This window comes from Aquarana catesbeiana, linkage group LG08 (assembly GCF_042186555.1).
Source record: "Aquarana catesbeiana isolate 2022-GZ linkage group LG08, ASM4218655v1, whole genome shotgun sequence".
NCBI lineage: Eukaryota > Metazoa > Chordata > Amphibia > Anura > Ranidae > Aquarana > Aquarana catesbeiana.
In genome coordinates this window covers 37528758-37546166 of record NC_133331.1, presented here as the reverse complement: position 1 = coordinate 37546166, position 17409 = coordinate 37528758, and positions in this window count along the sequence as shown.

Genomic DNA, 17409 nt, shown 5'->3' with positions numbered 1-17409 from the left:
GGCTGGGAAGATTCTCCCTAATTCTGATGTATTATGTACATGGCATATCTTGAGTTGGGGGGGTGGGAGAAAATGAGTGGATTAATATGACGAATGTCAAATCATTTTTTTCTCTAAGTGATTAATATGTAACTCGGGGGGTCTGTCTAGGAGCCTGTTATCCAGCAGTCCATTGACTGAGGGACTAGGAGGCATATATTCTGTATCAAAAGATATAGAACATGATTTTTCTATTTCCAACCCCACAAATCTGCATATATTAAAGGCATGCTGATTTTTCTTTTTTTTTTTTTTTTTTTTAACCCCCCTGTAGAAGGATGTTTATGCTTACCTGTCCCGCTGCCAGTTTCAGAAATCTTCACTTACCTGTAGGAAAAAAACACCTATAGAATCTTCACATCCAACACACTTTGGGGGCTGTGGATTTTTGTATCCAGGTGCTGACCTCAACGTCACTACAGGTCAACCAAGAGATGCAAAAAGTGCCCTGAATAATAAAGAAAAACAATTCCTAAATGACCGGAGGCCTTTTCTTTTCTATTTGGAAACTACAGGTTAACCAAGTGTCAGGGCTGGGCTCAGCTTTTCCTTCTCTGGGCTGGCTGCTCAGCTGTCGGCTAATTGCCAGCTCCTACCTCTCCAAAGTTACTCAGCTGTTGATGATATCCTGCTCATCAGTCCTGCCTACTTAAGCCATCCAGTCCAGAGGAGCTCTGCCTTCGCTTTGGTCAACATCACTGAAACTATCTCCTGGATCCTGTTCAAGACTTGCTTTGCTGACATCCCTTCTGGCTCCAGATCCTGCTTGTTGTTCCACTAGATTGATCCCTGACTTCTGGCTTGACTGACTATCCGTTCCGGTTACTGAACTTTGGCTATGTTTTGACTACGTTTGTTCTTTTTACTTTTATTATTAAACAAGTGTGATTTAACTGTACTTCTGTCTCAGCATGATTTCATGGTTTCTGACACCAAGAGATGTAAAAAGTGCCCTGAAAGAAAAAAAAAAAATCTAAAATGACCGATGGCCTTTTCTTTTTGGAAACTACAGGTCAACCAAGAAATGTATAAAGTGTCCTGAAAGATAAAAAAAAAAAATCAAGATGACCGGCGGCCTTTTCTTTTTGGAAACTACAGGTCAACCAAGAGATGTGAAAAGTGCCCTGAAAGATAAAAAAATATTTTAAAATGACCGGTGGCAATTTTATTTATTTTTTTTTTTGAAACTACAGGTCAACCAAGAGATGTAAAAAGTGCCCTGAAAGATAAAAAAAAAAATCTAAAATGACCGGTGGCAATTTTTTTTTTATTTTTTTTTTTGGAAACTGCAGATCAACCAAGAGATGCAAAAAGTGCCCTGAAAGATAAAAAAAAAAAATTCGAAAGTGACCGGTGGCAAATTTGTTTTTCTTTTTTGGAAACTGCAGATCAACCAAGAGATGCAAAAAGTGCCCTGAAAGATTAAAAAAAAAAATCTAAAATGACTGGTGGCAATTTTGTTTTTCTTTTTGGAAACTACAGGTCAACTAAGAGATGCAAAAAGTGCCCTAAAAAATAATTTTAAAAATTTCTAAAATGAGCGGTGGCAATTTTTTTTTTTTGGACACTGAGGTGAGTATCCAATTTTAGTGGAGCACACATACCATCAAAAAAATATACCTAACTATAAGTACATCTTAGTCCAATGCTCCTTACCCTTACTGCAGTATAGTTTTGAGGAACAATCAGTTGCTACCAGAAGACATATCCATACACTATCCTTTTATGACAATTAACTATTCTATGAATTCTGAATGGTAGGTTGCTTGATTATCTAGCTGTGATCTGACACTACACAGTCAGCCAGTTGTCCTAGTTAAAATCATCTATACCAGGTAATCGTTTGTACGGTGGTAAAGTTATAGTAACCATGTAGGACAGGGGACTCCAAACTTTCTAAACAAAGAGCCAGTTTATTGCCCTTCAGGCCTTAGGGGGGCTGGACTATGGCCATCGGGAGTAGAAAATGTCCCGGTATCAGTGGGAGTAAACATTTGTGTCAGTAAGAGGAACCGCTCCCAATCGCTGAGTCATTGGGAGAAATTGTGCCCCATTGTTGGTGTCATTGGTAAGAATAGTACCCTATCTTTGGTGTCATTGGGAGGAATTGTGCCCCATCGTTGATGTCAGTGGATGAAATGGTGCCCCATCATTGGTGTCAGTGGATGAAATGGTGCCCCAAGGGCCAGATAAAAGCGAGCAAAGCACCATCTGTCCCCTGGGCCGAAATTTGGAGACCACTGATGTAGGATGAAGACTTTTTAAAAAGGCAACAAATATCTTTAATCACCGTGACATGAAATATACATTTCTTGATGAAGACTTTTTATTTATTTTTTTATTGAATTTGAAATAGCATACAAGAAGAAACAAATAAAACAATTGAATGGTAGCCTGACACTAGGCCTCACTCTACACACAAACACAGAAATCTCAGCACTGGGCCCTCAGTATAATTCTGAAGCTTAGAACATAATATATAATAAAACATAAAACATAAACAAAACATACATAAAACATATATATAATAAAACATAATAACAAGTTCCATTGTAAGTATATATTGAATACAAATTCATATATAATGATATACACTAGCTCCACGTAATTGTGACATACCAAATGTCATGATGAAGAAATTTTTATTGTTCTTTTAGAAAATCATGAGAAAAATCCAAAAAATAAAAAATGTACTGTTTCTTCTGTAACAAATTGCTTGGAAAGCTGACACCACATAAGCCAATAGGAATACTCATACATTTTAATAAAGCTGTGGGCAGAGAATTTGATTGCACAGAACTTTTTAGTGTAAATCTAAAAATGATTCTGTTAAATGCAAGGAAAATCCCAATATGCACCAGAATCTCTTAATTTGCTTTAAATGGCTATAGTTACAATCAATATAGTTTACAGTGCCTTGAAAATGTTTTCATACCCCTTGAAATTTTCCACATTTTGTCATGTTACAACCAAAAACATAAAATAGGATTTTTTAAAACAGCTTACCTGTAAAATCCTTTTCTTTCGAAGGACATCACGGGACACAGAGCCACAGTAATTACTGATGGGTTATATAGGTATCACTGGTGATTGGACACTGGCACACCCTATCAGGAAGTTCAACCCCCTATATAATCCCTCCCCCTTGCAGGGATACCTCAGTTTTGTAGCCAAGCAATATAGTGTATTAGAAGAGGGGTGGGACCTCTGTGTCCCGTGATGTCCTTCGAAAGAAAAGGATTTTACAGGTAAGCTGTTTTAAAAAATCCTATTTTCTTTCTCGAACATCACGGGACACAGAGCCACAGTAATTACTGATGGGATGTCCCAGAGCAATGCTACCTGAGGGGGGGGGGACCACGACCAAGTAGGGTGCAATCAGACCTGAGGACCCTGTACTGCTGCCTGCAGCACACTACGCCCAAAGGCGATATCCTCATGCCTTCTCACATCCACCTGATAGAATCTGGTGAATGTATGAACTGAAGACCAGGTTGCGGCCTTGCAGATTTGAGCCATAGAGGCCCGGTGATGCACTGCCCAAGAAGCACCAATAGCCCTTGTGGAATGTGCCCTGATCTGAAACGGAGGAATCTTCTGTTTCAAACCGTAAGCTTGAATGATCAACTGTCGAATCCATTTAGAAATGGTAGCTTTTGACGCTGCCTGTCCTCTATTGGGACCCTCTGGCAGCACAAACAAAACATCCGTCTTGCGGATCTGAGTAGTTGCCCCTAGATAGGCCTTAACTGCTCTTACTACATCCAACGAATGTAGAGATCTCTCTTCCGGAGAACAGGGATCTGGAAAAAAGGAAGGTAGAACAATGTCTTGGTTTAAATGAAAATCAGAAACCACCTTCGGTAAAAAACTAGGATGAGGGCGTAGTACCACTCTATCCTTGTGTATAATCAAATAAGGCTCCTTACAGGAAAGAGCTGCTAATTCTGATACTCTTCTAGCAGAAGAGATGGCCACCAGAAAAATTAATTTCCTTGTCAACAAGACCAAAGGAATCTGACTTATTGGTTCAAAAGGCCGTTTCTGTAACACAGCCAGGACCAAATTCAAGTCCCAGGGGTTTAGGGGCGCTTTAACCGGAGGATTAAGACGCATCACCCCCTGCATAAAGTTTCGGACCAAAGAATGCGAAGCAAGTGGCCGCTGAAATAATACTGATAAAGCAGAGACCTGGCCCTTGATGGTACTCAAGGCCAGCTTCATCTCTAATCCCATCTGTAGAAAATCAAGGATTCTACCTATGACATATTTCCTGGGATGCCAACCTCTGGATTCACACCAGGTTATATAAGCTTTCCAGACTCTATGATAAATCATCCTGGAAGCTGGCTTCCTTGCATTAATCAAGGTAGATATGACAGGACCTGAGAGCCCACGACTCTTCAGAACGTGGGTCTCAATAGCCAAACCGTCAAATTTATCGTTTGTAAGGCAGGATGGAACACTGGACCTTGAGATAACAGGTCTGGGCGTTCCGGTAGTGTCCACGGGGAACCTACCGTCATCCTTACTATTTCTGCATACCAAGTCCTTCTGGGCCAAGCGGGGGCCACCAGAAGTACCGACTTCCTTTCCTGCCTGATCCTGCGAAGGAGTCGTGGTAGTAGCAGAATAGGCGGGAATGCGTAAATCAGTGAGAACCGATGCCACGGAATCACCAACGCATCCGTCCCGCATGCAAGAGGATCTTTTGTCCTTGCCACAAATCTGTCTATCTTTTTGTTGAATCGGGATGCAAAGAGATCTACATCTGGAACCCCCCATCTTTGGCATATGGCCCAAAAGACGTCGGGATGCAGAGACCATTCCCCTGGAAGTAACTGCTGGCGACTTAGATAGTCCGCCTGCCAATTCTCTATTCCCGGGATGAAAACTGCCGATATGCATGGCACATGCATCTCTGCCCAGACTAAGATCTGGTTCACCTCTTTTTGAGCAGCTCGGCTCCGGGTGCCTCCCTGATGATTGACATAAGCCACTGCTGTGGCATTGTCGGACTGGATCCTGACCGGACAACCCTGTAGCCTGATAGTCCAGGCTTTTAGAGCTAGATGTATCGCCCGGATCTCCAGAATGTTGATTGGTAAGGTCCTCTCTGTCTTGGACCATACTCCTTGGACCGCAGCCTGTTCCAGAACTGCTCCCCAACCTGACAGACTGGCATCTGTTGTTACCACCGTCCAGGTAACCGGTAGAAAGGATTTCCCCTTCTGCAGGTTTTCGGGTATGAGCCACCAATTGAGGCTCTGACGCACCGCATGCGACAGGTGCATCGGAAAGTCTAATGCCTGAACCTTCTTGTTCCAGGTCGACAGAATACTGTGTTGCAGCATTCTTGAGTGAAACTGAGCACAGGGAACTGCTTCGAATGAAGACACCATCTTCCCTAGTAGCCTCATAGAAAGGCGGACTGAGGGACCCTTCTTGGTCCTTACTGTCAGAATCAGCTCTCTCAAAGCAGTGATCTTTGCCTGGGGTAGAAATATTTTCTCCTGGCTTGTATGTATAATCAGACCTAAATATTCCAGTCTTCTTACTGGTTTTAGGAAAGACTTTTCTAAGTTGAGGATCCAACCCAGGTGTTCTAGATACCTGACCGTGGTCCTCAAGTTTCCATTCAAAGAGGCTACCGACCGGTCTATCAAGAGCAGGTCGTCTAGGTATGCTATGACAGCTATACCCTGAGCCCTTAATCTGGCCAGAGGAGGAGCCAAGATCTTTGTGAACACTCGAGGTGCAGTGGCTATCCCAAAGGGCAGAGCCATAAACTGGAAATGGCGCCCTCCTACCTCGAAGCGCAGAAACTTCTGATGAGCAGGAAAAATGGGCACATGCAGATATGCATCTCTGATGTCTATTGATGCCAGAAATTCTCCTCCCTGCAGGGTGGGAACTACTGTTCGAATTGATTCCATGCGGAAGGATTGAATCCTTAGGAATCGGTTCAGATCCCTTAAGTCCAAAATGGGCCTGACATCCCCATTTGGCTTTTGGACCGTAAAAAGGTTGGAATAGAAGCCCAATCCCTGGTCCTTTGCGGGAACTATCATAATGACCTCCTGCGACAAAAGTCGCTCTAACGCTAGAAGGAGCGACTGCTTCTTCTCTGGGTCTCTGGGAACATTTGATCTGAGGAACGGAGGAGAAGGGAATTCCTGAAACTCCAGCTTGTACCCTAAGGTTACCGTGGAGACTACCCATCTGTCCTGGAAGTCCTCCTGCCAGAGCTCTGAGAATTGTCGCAGTCTTCCCCCCACTCGAGTGAGCGGGGGCGCCCCCTCATGCAGAGGTCTTAGTGTTTTGCCTAGTAGGCTTCTTTCCCCAGGACTTCTTTTGTCCCTGGGGTTGACTCTTGTCTCTGGACCCCGATGGAGGCGGCCGTCGAGACTGCCTGGAGGCTGAAGCCCCCGGCGCTGGGGAAAGAGTCCGTTTGAAAGAGGGACGCTTACTCTTCTTCTTGACAGGTAAGAGAGTGCTTTTCCCACAAGAGGTTCTCTTGATATAGTTATCCAAGTCCTCTCCAAACAACCTTGCACCACGAAATGGAAACCCAGCCAGTAGCTTCTTACATGGTGCTTCGGCTGACCAATTTTTCAACCATAGGATTCTACGTATATGCACCAACCCCAGTGAAAGACGGGAGGTTTGCACGATAGAATCTCTAATGGCGTCAACCACAAAGCATAAGGCCGCTGGAAGGTTAGCAAACCCCTGGGCCTGCTGTTCAGGTAATACTTTGATGACCTGCTTAACATGGTCTCTTAAGTATTGACAGACTCCAATCGCTGCTATTGCAGGTTGGGCCACTAATCCTGCTAAGGAGAAAACATCCTTCAATAGGGATTCCATCCTTTTATCTACAGGATCCCTGAGCATCTGAGCATTGTCTACAGGACAAGTCAGGCTATTATTTATTGAGGAAATGGCGGCATCAATAGCCGGAATTCCCCACATTTAAATAAACTTTTCTTCCATCGGATAAAGTGTTGAAAACTTTCTCGGCGGAAAAAAACGTTTGTCTGGGTGATCCCACTCAGAATAAATAAGCTTTTCAAGTAAAGTATGAACAGGAAAAGCATGTGCTGCTTGGAAAGGTTTCAGTGACCCCAAAGCAGAAGAGGATTCTTTAGCAGTTTCAGGTATGGGCAACTTAAATGTGGAGCGGACCAATCCAGTGAGGATCTGCACTAAGACTTTCTCCTCTTGGGAAGTCGCAGAGGGTCCCTCTCCACCTGAATCCTCCGAAGAGGAATCATCCATCCCATCCCGATCCTCTGAAAGGGATTCATCTCCTTTATCCCAGAGCTCCTCTGTCTGAGGGTCTTGGGGAACAGAGGAAAGCCTAGTGCGTTTTCTTCCACTGAGTGAAGACGTAATCACGGCCATTAATCTTTCCTCTAGACCATTAATGGTTGAGGAAAAAACCTCTTGTGTAATATATACAGGGGCTGAAGTGCCAGAAGCAGGTGTAGCCCCTGACCCCGATGGCTCTCCCTGGCTAGCCGTCCCTGGTCCATCTTTAGGGGGGAAGGATGCTGCCGACAGGGGGCCCTCAGAACCTGAACGAGATCCCCTAGTGTCTCTGGTTCCTGGAGTGCTTGAACCTCTTCTACCCATAGTGCAAAGCAACAAGGTGTGAGGTATACAAATGAACACTGTCCGCTGAGGGATGTAGTCTGGCTAAAAGCCTTGCTACCCAATGCTCAGTCTGGTGTTACTTCAGTAAATGCTGCCTAGGAGAATGCCTGTGTCCCACCTTACATGCGACCGTCAGCTCTGTGTCTCTCAGAAGGCTGAGTGCACCTGTACAGAGTGCCTTTAATAGCCTGCAGCTGGCCTGAGTGGGAGTCTAAACACTCTGTGCTGACATCCCGCCCCCTCCTCTACCGCCCCCCCCCCCCCCTCGAGTTTTGAAAAAAACGAGCGCTTCCCGCACTGCCGACTCTCCTGTCATGCTCTGGAGAAAAGGCTGGGGATGGGGGGGGGGAAGGAGGGAGACTGGTAACAAGATTTGCCTGAACGGCTATCTTCAGAGATGGTGGCCATTAGGCCACAGAGCCCGGGTGGTATAACCACTTTCTAGACCCCTGTGGCCCCTCTCTAGCCTGGGGGGGAACATTCAAACATGAGAAATCCCCCCATCCACCTTACCTGCTTGCAGCCTGCTTGATACGCTGGGACATACACAGCGATTACAACACCTGAGACAGACATTCAGCATGTGTAGGTTTGTGCTCTTGGCAGCCCCCGGTGGTCACAATAGGCATAGCATGCATTTACCTTAAAGGAGAAAAGCCACTAGAACTCAAAAATTCTGTGGAATCTCCTCTTACCTTATCCAGCCGCAGGGTGCTGTTTACACAGACCCAATCTTCACCTCTCACGGTGGGCTCCGTTTGAAAAAACCGTCAGAGACTGGGGCCCCCATCAGTAGGGGGATCCAACAGTTCTGGGACCGTAAAGCACCTCGCCAGAAATTAGGAAGTTTAAAGCCATTTTCTGATCTGCGGGGTCCAGCTCTCTAAAAAGAGAAGCATTACGGGTAAAACCTCGTTTCTTCGGACACGAGGCCCGGGTACCATTCAATTCGGCCATGAAAAGACACTTTGAATGGATCCGGTTCGCCTGGCTTGCCCCAGTATAGGATCTTAGGATATTCCCTTTGGAGCTCAGCGCAGGACATCTTTACACGTCCATCACCTAAGACACTGGCGTAAAAACTGAGGTATCCCTGCAAGGGGGAGGGATTATATAGGGGGTTGAACTTCCTGATAGGGTGTGCCAGTGTCCAATCACCAGTGATACCTATATAACCCATCAGTAATTACTGTGGCTCTGTGTCCCGTGATGTTCGAGAAAGAAATGTATTTTATTGGGATTTTATGTGATAAACCAGTGGCACATAATTGTGAAGTGGAAGGAAAAATGATAAATGTTTTTTAAAATATTTTACAAATAAATATCCTAAAAGTGTGGGGGGTATTTGTATTCAGCTCCCTTTTACTCTGATATCCCTAACTAAAATCTAGTGAAACCAATTGCCTTCAGAAGCCACCTAATTAGTAAATAGAGTCCACCTGTGTGTAATTTAATCTCAGTATAAATACAGCTGTTCTGTGAAGCCCTCAGATGTTTGTTAGAGAACCTTAGTGAACAAACAGCATTATAAAGGCCAAGGAACACACCAGACAGGTCAGGGATAAAGTTGTGAAGAATTTTAAAGCAGGGTTAGGTTATGAAAAAATGATCCCAAGCTTTGAACATCTCAGGAAGCACTGTTCAATCTATCATAGCTCTTAATGTCATAGCTCTTACCCAGTGGCGGTGCATCCATAATGGCACACGGGCGCCGCGCCCTCTCTCCTGCCACCCCCTCTATCACCAATAGATAGATTCATGCATTGCATGAATCTATCTATGGCCGCCGCTGCCACCCCCTTATCAGGCGCCCCTTTTTGGGCGCCAGGCGCCTGAATTACATTGCGTGGTATTTTTTTTTTAAGCACCTGATTAGAGCCATAAGCTCTAATAGGCATCAAAAAAGGTAAACAGCAATCACCAATGCTCAGCTGTGTTAGGAAAGTGAATGGATGTTTGCTTTCCTAACACTGAATCGCCTCTCCGCCAATCAAGTGCTCGGGTCTGTTACCCATCACTTGATTGGCTGAAAAGACAGGCGCTGTGACTGAACGCCTATCAGGCGTCCAATTATAGCAGAGGACGGGAAGAGAGGAAGGGAGAAGACATCGAGGAGCATTGAGGAGCATGGATTACACCGCTCACCGCCGTCACTCGCTGACCCACAAGGTAGGACAGGGTAAGAGCCGGGCAGATGGCAGGCGGGCAGCATTTGATGAGCACAGTGGGAGCATTTGATATGGCACAGTGGCAGCATTTGATGGGCACAGTGGCAGCATTTGATGGCACAGTGGGAGCATTTGATAGGCACAGTGGCAGCATTTGATGGGCACAGTGGCAGCATTTGATGGCACAGTGGCAGCATTTGATGGCACAGTGGGAGCATTTGATAGGCACAGTGGGAGCATTTGATGGCACAGTGGCTGCGTTTGATGGCACAGTGGCGGCAATTGCTGGGCACAGTGGCGGCGTTTGATGGCACAGTGGCTGGGTTTGATGGCACAGTGGCTGGGTTTGATGGCACAGTGGCGGCAATTGATGGGCACAGTGGCAGCAATTGATGGGCACAGTGGCTGCGTTTGATAGCACAGTGGCAGCAATTGATGGGCACAGTGGCGTGGCGTTTGATGGCACAGTGGCGGCGTTTGATGGCACAGTGGCTGGGTTTGATGGCACAGTGGCTGCGTTTGATGGCACAGTGGCGGCAATTGATGGGCACAGTGGCAGCAATTGATGGGCACAGTGGTTGCGTTTGACAGCACAGTGGCAGCAATTGATGGGCACAGTGGCGGCGTTTGATGGCACAGTGGCCGCAATTGATGGGCACAGTGGCTGCATTCCATGGGGGGGGTTTTGTTCAGAAGTTTGCAGTTTGTTTGCGCCCCCCAAAAACTTTGAGCACCAGCTGCCACTGCTCTTACCATAACCAGAATCTGGAGTAATCATACTAATTACCCCCCAGGATCCCTCCAATGTTATCAGTCCAGCACACACTTTCTTCAACAGTACCAAGCCTTGATGAAGGGGGACCGTTTGGACCCTTGAAACATGTTGGATTTTTTTTTTTTACATAACTGTATCTGATCCTTGTACATTCTGCTTTTGGTGCTTTCCTCCTTGTACACCAGATCCATAGCTCTTACCCTGTCATACATAGAAAAGGAGAGGAAAAAAAAACTAGCACTGGACACTTTTCATAAGCATTGTGTCTATTGTTGCATGCTTCAATTCATACGTGAAATGTGATATTAATAGGAGATTGATTAATGTCCCATGACTAGGCTAGCTTAAAAAATGGCCCTTTTTTTCTCTTAGGAGTGTCAAAGGGGGTCTTGCTGTCAGATAAATCAAACGACTATTTATTTTTTGAAAATTATTCTTTTTGAAGTTGTTAAGAGTTGATGGCCGTGTATACGGGAAAACATGCTTTCTGTGACTGTAACAAGACACACACGCTTTGATGTCTTTCCTGTGGGACCTTTTTAAGGAAATTCCACACAGTTAGGAATAGAAATGGTGGCCCCGGCCCAGAGATTTCTGCAATACATTGCAATGATATGATAAGTTTAACGCAGTTTAGGCACGGCTCCCTTGTTTTGTTTACACAGGTCGGTATAGAGGGCGTACAAAAGCCGCCTATTCTGTATTAAAAAAACAATGCCTTGCAGACACCATTTGCCCAGTGTAGCTATTTACTAGATCAGCTTTGGCATATTTGACTGCTAAGTACATATTCCCTCAGGCCAAAACTGTAATTTACACCAAAAATATGTCATAGGCTTTTGCTGCTACCCAGGAATAACAGGCAAGGCTTTCATAGGAATCTTGTCATGAATGTGACAACTGCTTACAGTCCCTAAATGACAATTATTCAGGGGAGAGCAAAATCAGGTCTACACCTCGCACATAGGTAGTCACCATATCTGTATGCTACATACAACCACGTTCCTTTCAGAAAATACCTATAAATGCGGAGGATGCTTTCTTGTGAGAAAATATTTAGATTATTGTCATACTTATTTAAAACAAGCCTGACCAGGTAGAAATATGGGTGCTGCCATTCCTGACTTGTGAAAGCTCCAAGGCTGCTTTTCTGAACCTTGTTCCTCCACATAGTAAAGTGTTTTTTTGGAAGAATTATCTTACCAGTTAAAGTTCAGACTTGTGACCTGTATGCGTGTTCGAGGTCAGTGACTGCCCAAGTAGTGAGGCAAGGATAAGGATGACTTCCCAATAGCTTGTCCCTCTGCTGCACTGAAATCCCAAGCAGTGTAGTCAGCCCTGCCTAAGGGCTTTTCTGATGGATTACAGAACTCCTGTCCCCAGGAGGGGCAGCAAATTCAACCATGGCTGCCTCTCCTTCTCTTCTATTTACCCAGCAAATTGACAACCAAGATTTTTTTTTTCAGCAGTTTTGTGTGTCAACTTGATGATAACTGCCCCCCCCCCGGGCCCCTCTGCCTGCCCCTATACTACCCTAGCCTGCCCCTATACTGCCCTAGCCTGTCTATATACTACGCCAGCCTGCCCCTATACTGCCCTAGCCTGTCTATTTACTACCCTAGCCTGTCTACATACTACCTCAGCCTGTCTATATACTATCCTAGCCTGTCTATATACTACGCCAGCCTGCCCCTATACTGCCCTAGCCTGTCTATATACTGCCCTAGCCTGTCTATATACTACTCTAGCCTGTCTATATACTACCACAGCCTGTCCCTATACTGCCCCAGCCTGTCTATATTCTATCCTAGCCTGTCTATACACTATTCTAGCCTGTCTATATACCACCCTAGCCTGTCTATATACTATCCTAGCCTGTCTATATACTATGCCAGCCTGCCCCTATACTGCCCTAGCCTGTCTATATACTACCACAGCCTGTCTATATACTGCCCTAGCCTGTCTATATACCACCCTAGCCTGTCTATATACTACCCCAGCCTGTCTATATACCTTCCTAGCCTGTCTATATACTACGCCAGCCTGCCCCTATACTGCCCTAGCCTGTCTATATACTACTCTAGCCTGTCTATATACTGCCCTAGCCTGTCTATATACTGCCCTAGCCTGTCTATATACTACCCGTAGCCTGTCTATATACTACCACAGCCTGTCTATATACTGCCCTAGCCTGTCTATATACTACCCCAGCCTGTCTATATACTACCCTAGCCTGTCTATATACTACTCCAGCCTGTCAATATACTAGCCTAGCCTGTCTATATACTATGCCAGCCTGCCCCTATACTGCCCTAGCCTGTCTATAAACTATCCTAGCCTGTCCCTATACTGCCCTTGCACAGAGCAGCCCTGATCCTCCTCTTCTCGGGTCCCACGCCTGGCTCCTCCCTCCTGTCAGATGCCCCCACAGCAAGCAAATTGCTGTGGGGGCACCCAAGGAGGCGCGCTCCCATGCCGTGGCCTGTATGTCCATTTACACATGGAACCATGGCTCGGCCCCGCCCCCTCCATCTCCTGATTGGCTCACTGGCTGTGATTGACAGCAGTGGGAGCCAATGGCAATAGGAGGGAGCACACCACTCCTTCATAAGGGGGTGGGATTTTTAGGGATGTGTATAGAACTGTCACCAAACTGAGCACAACAAAACAGTATTCATAAAATTGTTAAATTTATTACAAAAATTCATCAGTTTAAAAGTTTACAATAATGATATTTAAGTAAGATGAGACCATAAACGGCGCTGCCCTCTATAATATTAATGGGTACCAGGTAAAAATATCACAAGATCCACACTGAATCCAGATGACTCCGATACATAAAAAACTCCACCAGTATCAAAACATACTACGGTTTAGGCCAGAAATGAACCATATATTTGGAGGTGAGCAAAATTGCAAAAAACCAATACTTAAAAATTGCTAAATAAGATGTGTTCCCCCAGCGGGATATAAGTGTCATCCATAGTGAAATATATAATACCTGAGTGAAAAAATATATAATACCTAAGTGAAGAAAAATTAGGTTGGACAGTGCAAACCAAAGAACAGTGTAAAAAATGAAGCAAGTTAAAAAATTATTTTAAAAAACTTTTTACCCCAAAGTTCAAAAGTATTGGGACAAGATGGCGCCAAAGGAAACCTATTAGATATAAGGATATGTGTGCTTAATATTATCAGTGTGGTGTCTGTGTGTCCCCTTCCATATTTATATGCAAAACATATTAAGTAGAGTTGTGTTTGACTCCAATGTTCAAAAATATTGGGACAATAATAGGTATAAATAGGTATTATACGGATAAGTGTACTAAATATTATCAGTGTGGTGTCTGTGTGTCCCCTTCCGTGTTTATATGCAAGAGATATTAAGTATAGTTGTATTTGACCCCAATATTCAAAAATATTGGGACAATATGGCGCATAAGAAACGTGAGATGTGAAATATCCTTTTGTGCGAAACGTGAATTGTCCTTCTGTGTGATAAGCAAATAATAATGAAACCACTCCCAATATTTAAGTTACAGTTCATAAAAAGGTATATACAAGTAATTCAAATTTCTTTTGTTTGAAACAAGTAGTATAGTTAATTTCTAGAAGGTTCATATATATAATCCATGCAGGACAAATATTGTTAACCAGGTGGGGAGAACAGAGTTCAGCTGAAAATGCTGTTTATTTCACCCAAGAGGGTACACCGTAGTGACTTCTGTGCGATTTTTTTCATGAGGTGACTTGAAGTGCTCGCCCCCCTCTGCTTCCCCACTCACCAGAAATAATCACCCCTGCAGGGGTACCAAGCGACAAAGTGGGTGCCTCAGGGCGAATGATGTTCACTTCAAAAGTGCTTCCATTCCTCTGCTCTGTGCGATCCTTATGGCTGTTCCAGGTAAAATGTGTGCTCTGACAAGACCATGCTACTCCAGCAATGTACCACCTTAAGCTGTTAAACACTCCAGAAATCCAGAGAAAAGAGAAACACAAGGGGCTGCCTTCGTGAAGTATGTCAAAGTATTTATTCCATAAAAGCAAATTCAATCCAAAAAATGCAAGCCACAATGTACATCATAAACAGTGCTGTAAGCAAGGAAGGGACCAGCAGCGATCTGCGAGAGTGCGTCCCAGCTTGCGTTCCAGCGTCCACTTCCGAGTATGACGTGTGAGCGTGACTCCGCCTTACGCGTTTCGTCATAGGACGTTTTCAAAGACCATCTTGTGATATTTTTACCTGGTACCCATTAATATTATAGAGGGCAGCGCTGTTTATGGTCTCATCTTACTTATCTATTATGCAATTAGACCCTTAGGGGTACTAATTAGAGATAGGCAGCAGCTCTTACTCTGTCCTAAGCGCGGATTTATTCTTTTAAATAATGATATTTGGTCACAGAGGTAGATCAGTAGTCAATACAGCAATAACATTTGGTCATAACCTATTCGACCATAATTGATACTCAACACACAGGATACAACAGATGCTTGTATATGCAGAAAACCATTTCGCAGACTTCTTATCTGCTTCTTCAAGGCAGCTCAGCATGCATCTATAACATTGTGTAGATTAAGAAATATCGTTAATGCCAACAACAATTTTTTTTTTATTCACATTTGTAGAGAATTATATAGGTATGAGTTCTCACCAAACTTATAGTATTGATTATTCAACGAACGCAGCACCAAGAGAGAGGGGAGATGACACACCCCGCAATAATGGGGCGGTGAAGCTAGATTCAATCTGACTTCACCGCCCCATTATTGCGGGGTGTGTCACCTCCGCTCTCTCTTGGTGCTGCATTCGTTGAGGTATCAATATTGTTATAATCAATAATCAATATTAAAAATAAGTTTGGTGAGCACTCATACCTATATAATTCTCTTCAAATGTGAATAAAATTGAAAAAAATTGTTGTTGATATTAACGATATTTCTTTATAATCTACACAATGTTATAGATGCATGCCGAGCTGCCTTGAAGAAGCAGATAAGAAGTCTGCAAAATTCGTCGGCTTTCTGCATATATAAGCATCTGTTGTATCCTGTGCATTGGGTATTGATTATGGTCGAATAAGTTATGACCAAATGTTATTGCTGTATTGACTACTGATCTACCTCTGTGACCAAATATCATTATTGTAAACTTTTAAACCGATGAATTTTTGTAATAAATCTAACAATTTTATGAATACTGTTTTGTTGTTATGCTCACGTTGGTGACAGTTCTATACATACCCTAAAAATCCCACCATCGTATGAGGGAGTAGTGTGCTCTCTCCTATTTCTTTTATATTCATAAGGGATGTGGATGTGTTGGACTGTCTCTAGAAACTGTCCAAAATACTGTATGTATATAGGTATATACATAATTTTTATACAGGTTAGTTAGCATATGTGTTTGGGGGGCAGTTTTAAAGTGATTGTAAAGTTTTTTTTTTATTCTCAAAACAACAAAATGTTATACTTACCTGCTCTGTGTAACGGTTTTGCACATAGCACCCCCAAACTTCCTCTTCTGGGGTTCCCCATCAGTGATCTTGGCTCCTCTTCTTCTCAGACACACAATGTGGCTCGACCCGGATCCCTCCTCACAGAACTTGACTGACAGCAGCAAGAGCCAATGGCTCCCTCTACTGCCGAGCCCCCCTGTGAGGAGAGAGAGGGGAGAAGAGCTGCTGCAGTTTGGCATAGCGCTGGATTGAGATCAGGCTCAGGCAAGTGATTATGGGGGAGGGCTGGGGGGGAGCAACTTTTGATTGTTTTTTTACATTAATGCAAAGAATGGGGTGTGTCAGAAAATGAAATAATAACAGTGATAATTTTTAATGTACCAGTAGTTGATAAATTTTAAATGTGGTTTTAAATAGGATTTTTCATGTATCTCTGTATTTTTCTATTGTGAGAATTATGCGCAAAATAATACTTATTTAATATTTTATTTTATTATTACTATACAGGATTTATATAGTGCCAACAGTTTGTGCAGTGCTTTTACAACATGATGGCAGACAGTATAGTTACAATACAATTTAACACAGGGGGAACCAAAGCCCCTACTTGTTAGAGCTTACAATCTAGGTGGGAGGGTCAAGTGATACAAAAGGTAATAGCTGTGGGGGGGAATGAGCTGATAGAGAAAATTAAAGTACAGTTGTTAGGTGGGCCAGAATAGGCTTCTCTGAAAAGAAGGGTTTTTAGAGATCGTCTAAAAGTTGACAGTGTAAGAGACAGTAGGACAGATTGGGGTAGGGAGTTCCATAGGATTGGAGAAGCTTGGGAAAAGTCCTGGAGACGAACATGGGAGGAGGTGGCAAGGGAACTTGAGAGCAGGAGGTCTTGGGAGGAATGAAAAAAAAACCGAGTAGATTGGTACTGAACAAGCTCTGTTTATCTTAGTATAAAGGAGGTAAAAGACCTCTCCTCAGCTCTGCTGAATCAAGACTTTGAGGCTTAAAATATTAAATTTTTTTCCCCCATTCATACTTTCCTAGGTGGATGCAGCATGGGTCCGATGCTGCATCTGTCCCCTGACGCCTTTGCACTGAAAACAGAGCGATTGAACATCGCTGGTCATTCTGTTTTCAGAGCTCCATGAACAGAGGGCTGCAGACTGTCAGTCACAGCTCTCTGTTCATCTCCCTCCACGCTCACTGGAGCGCTGAGCTGTGGAGGGGGTGGAGCAGACCTCCTCAGGCTCGCAGCGGCTCGCTGAGAGGCTGAGACGGGTGTCAGTCCAGGCACCTGGCGGATCCAGACTTT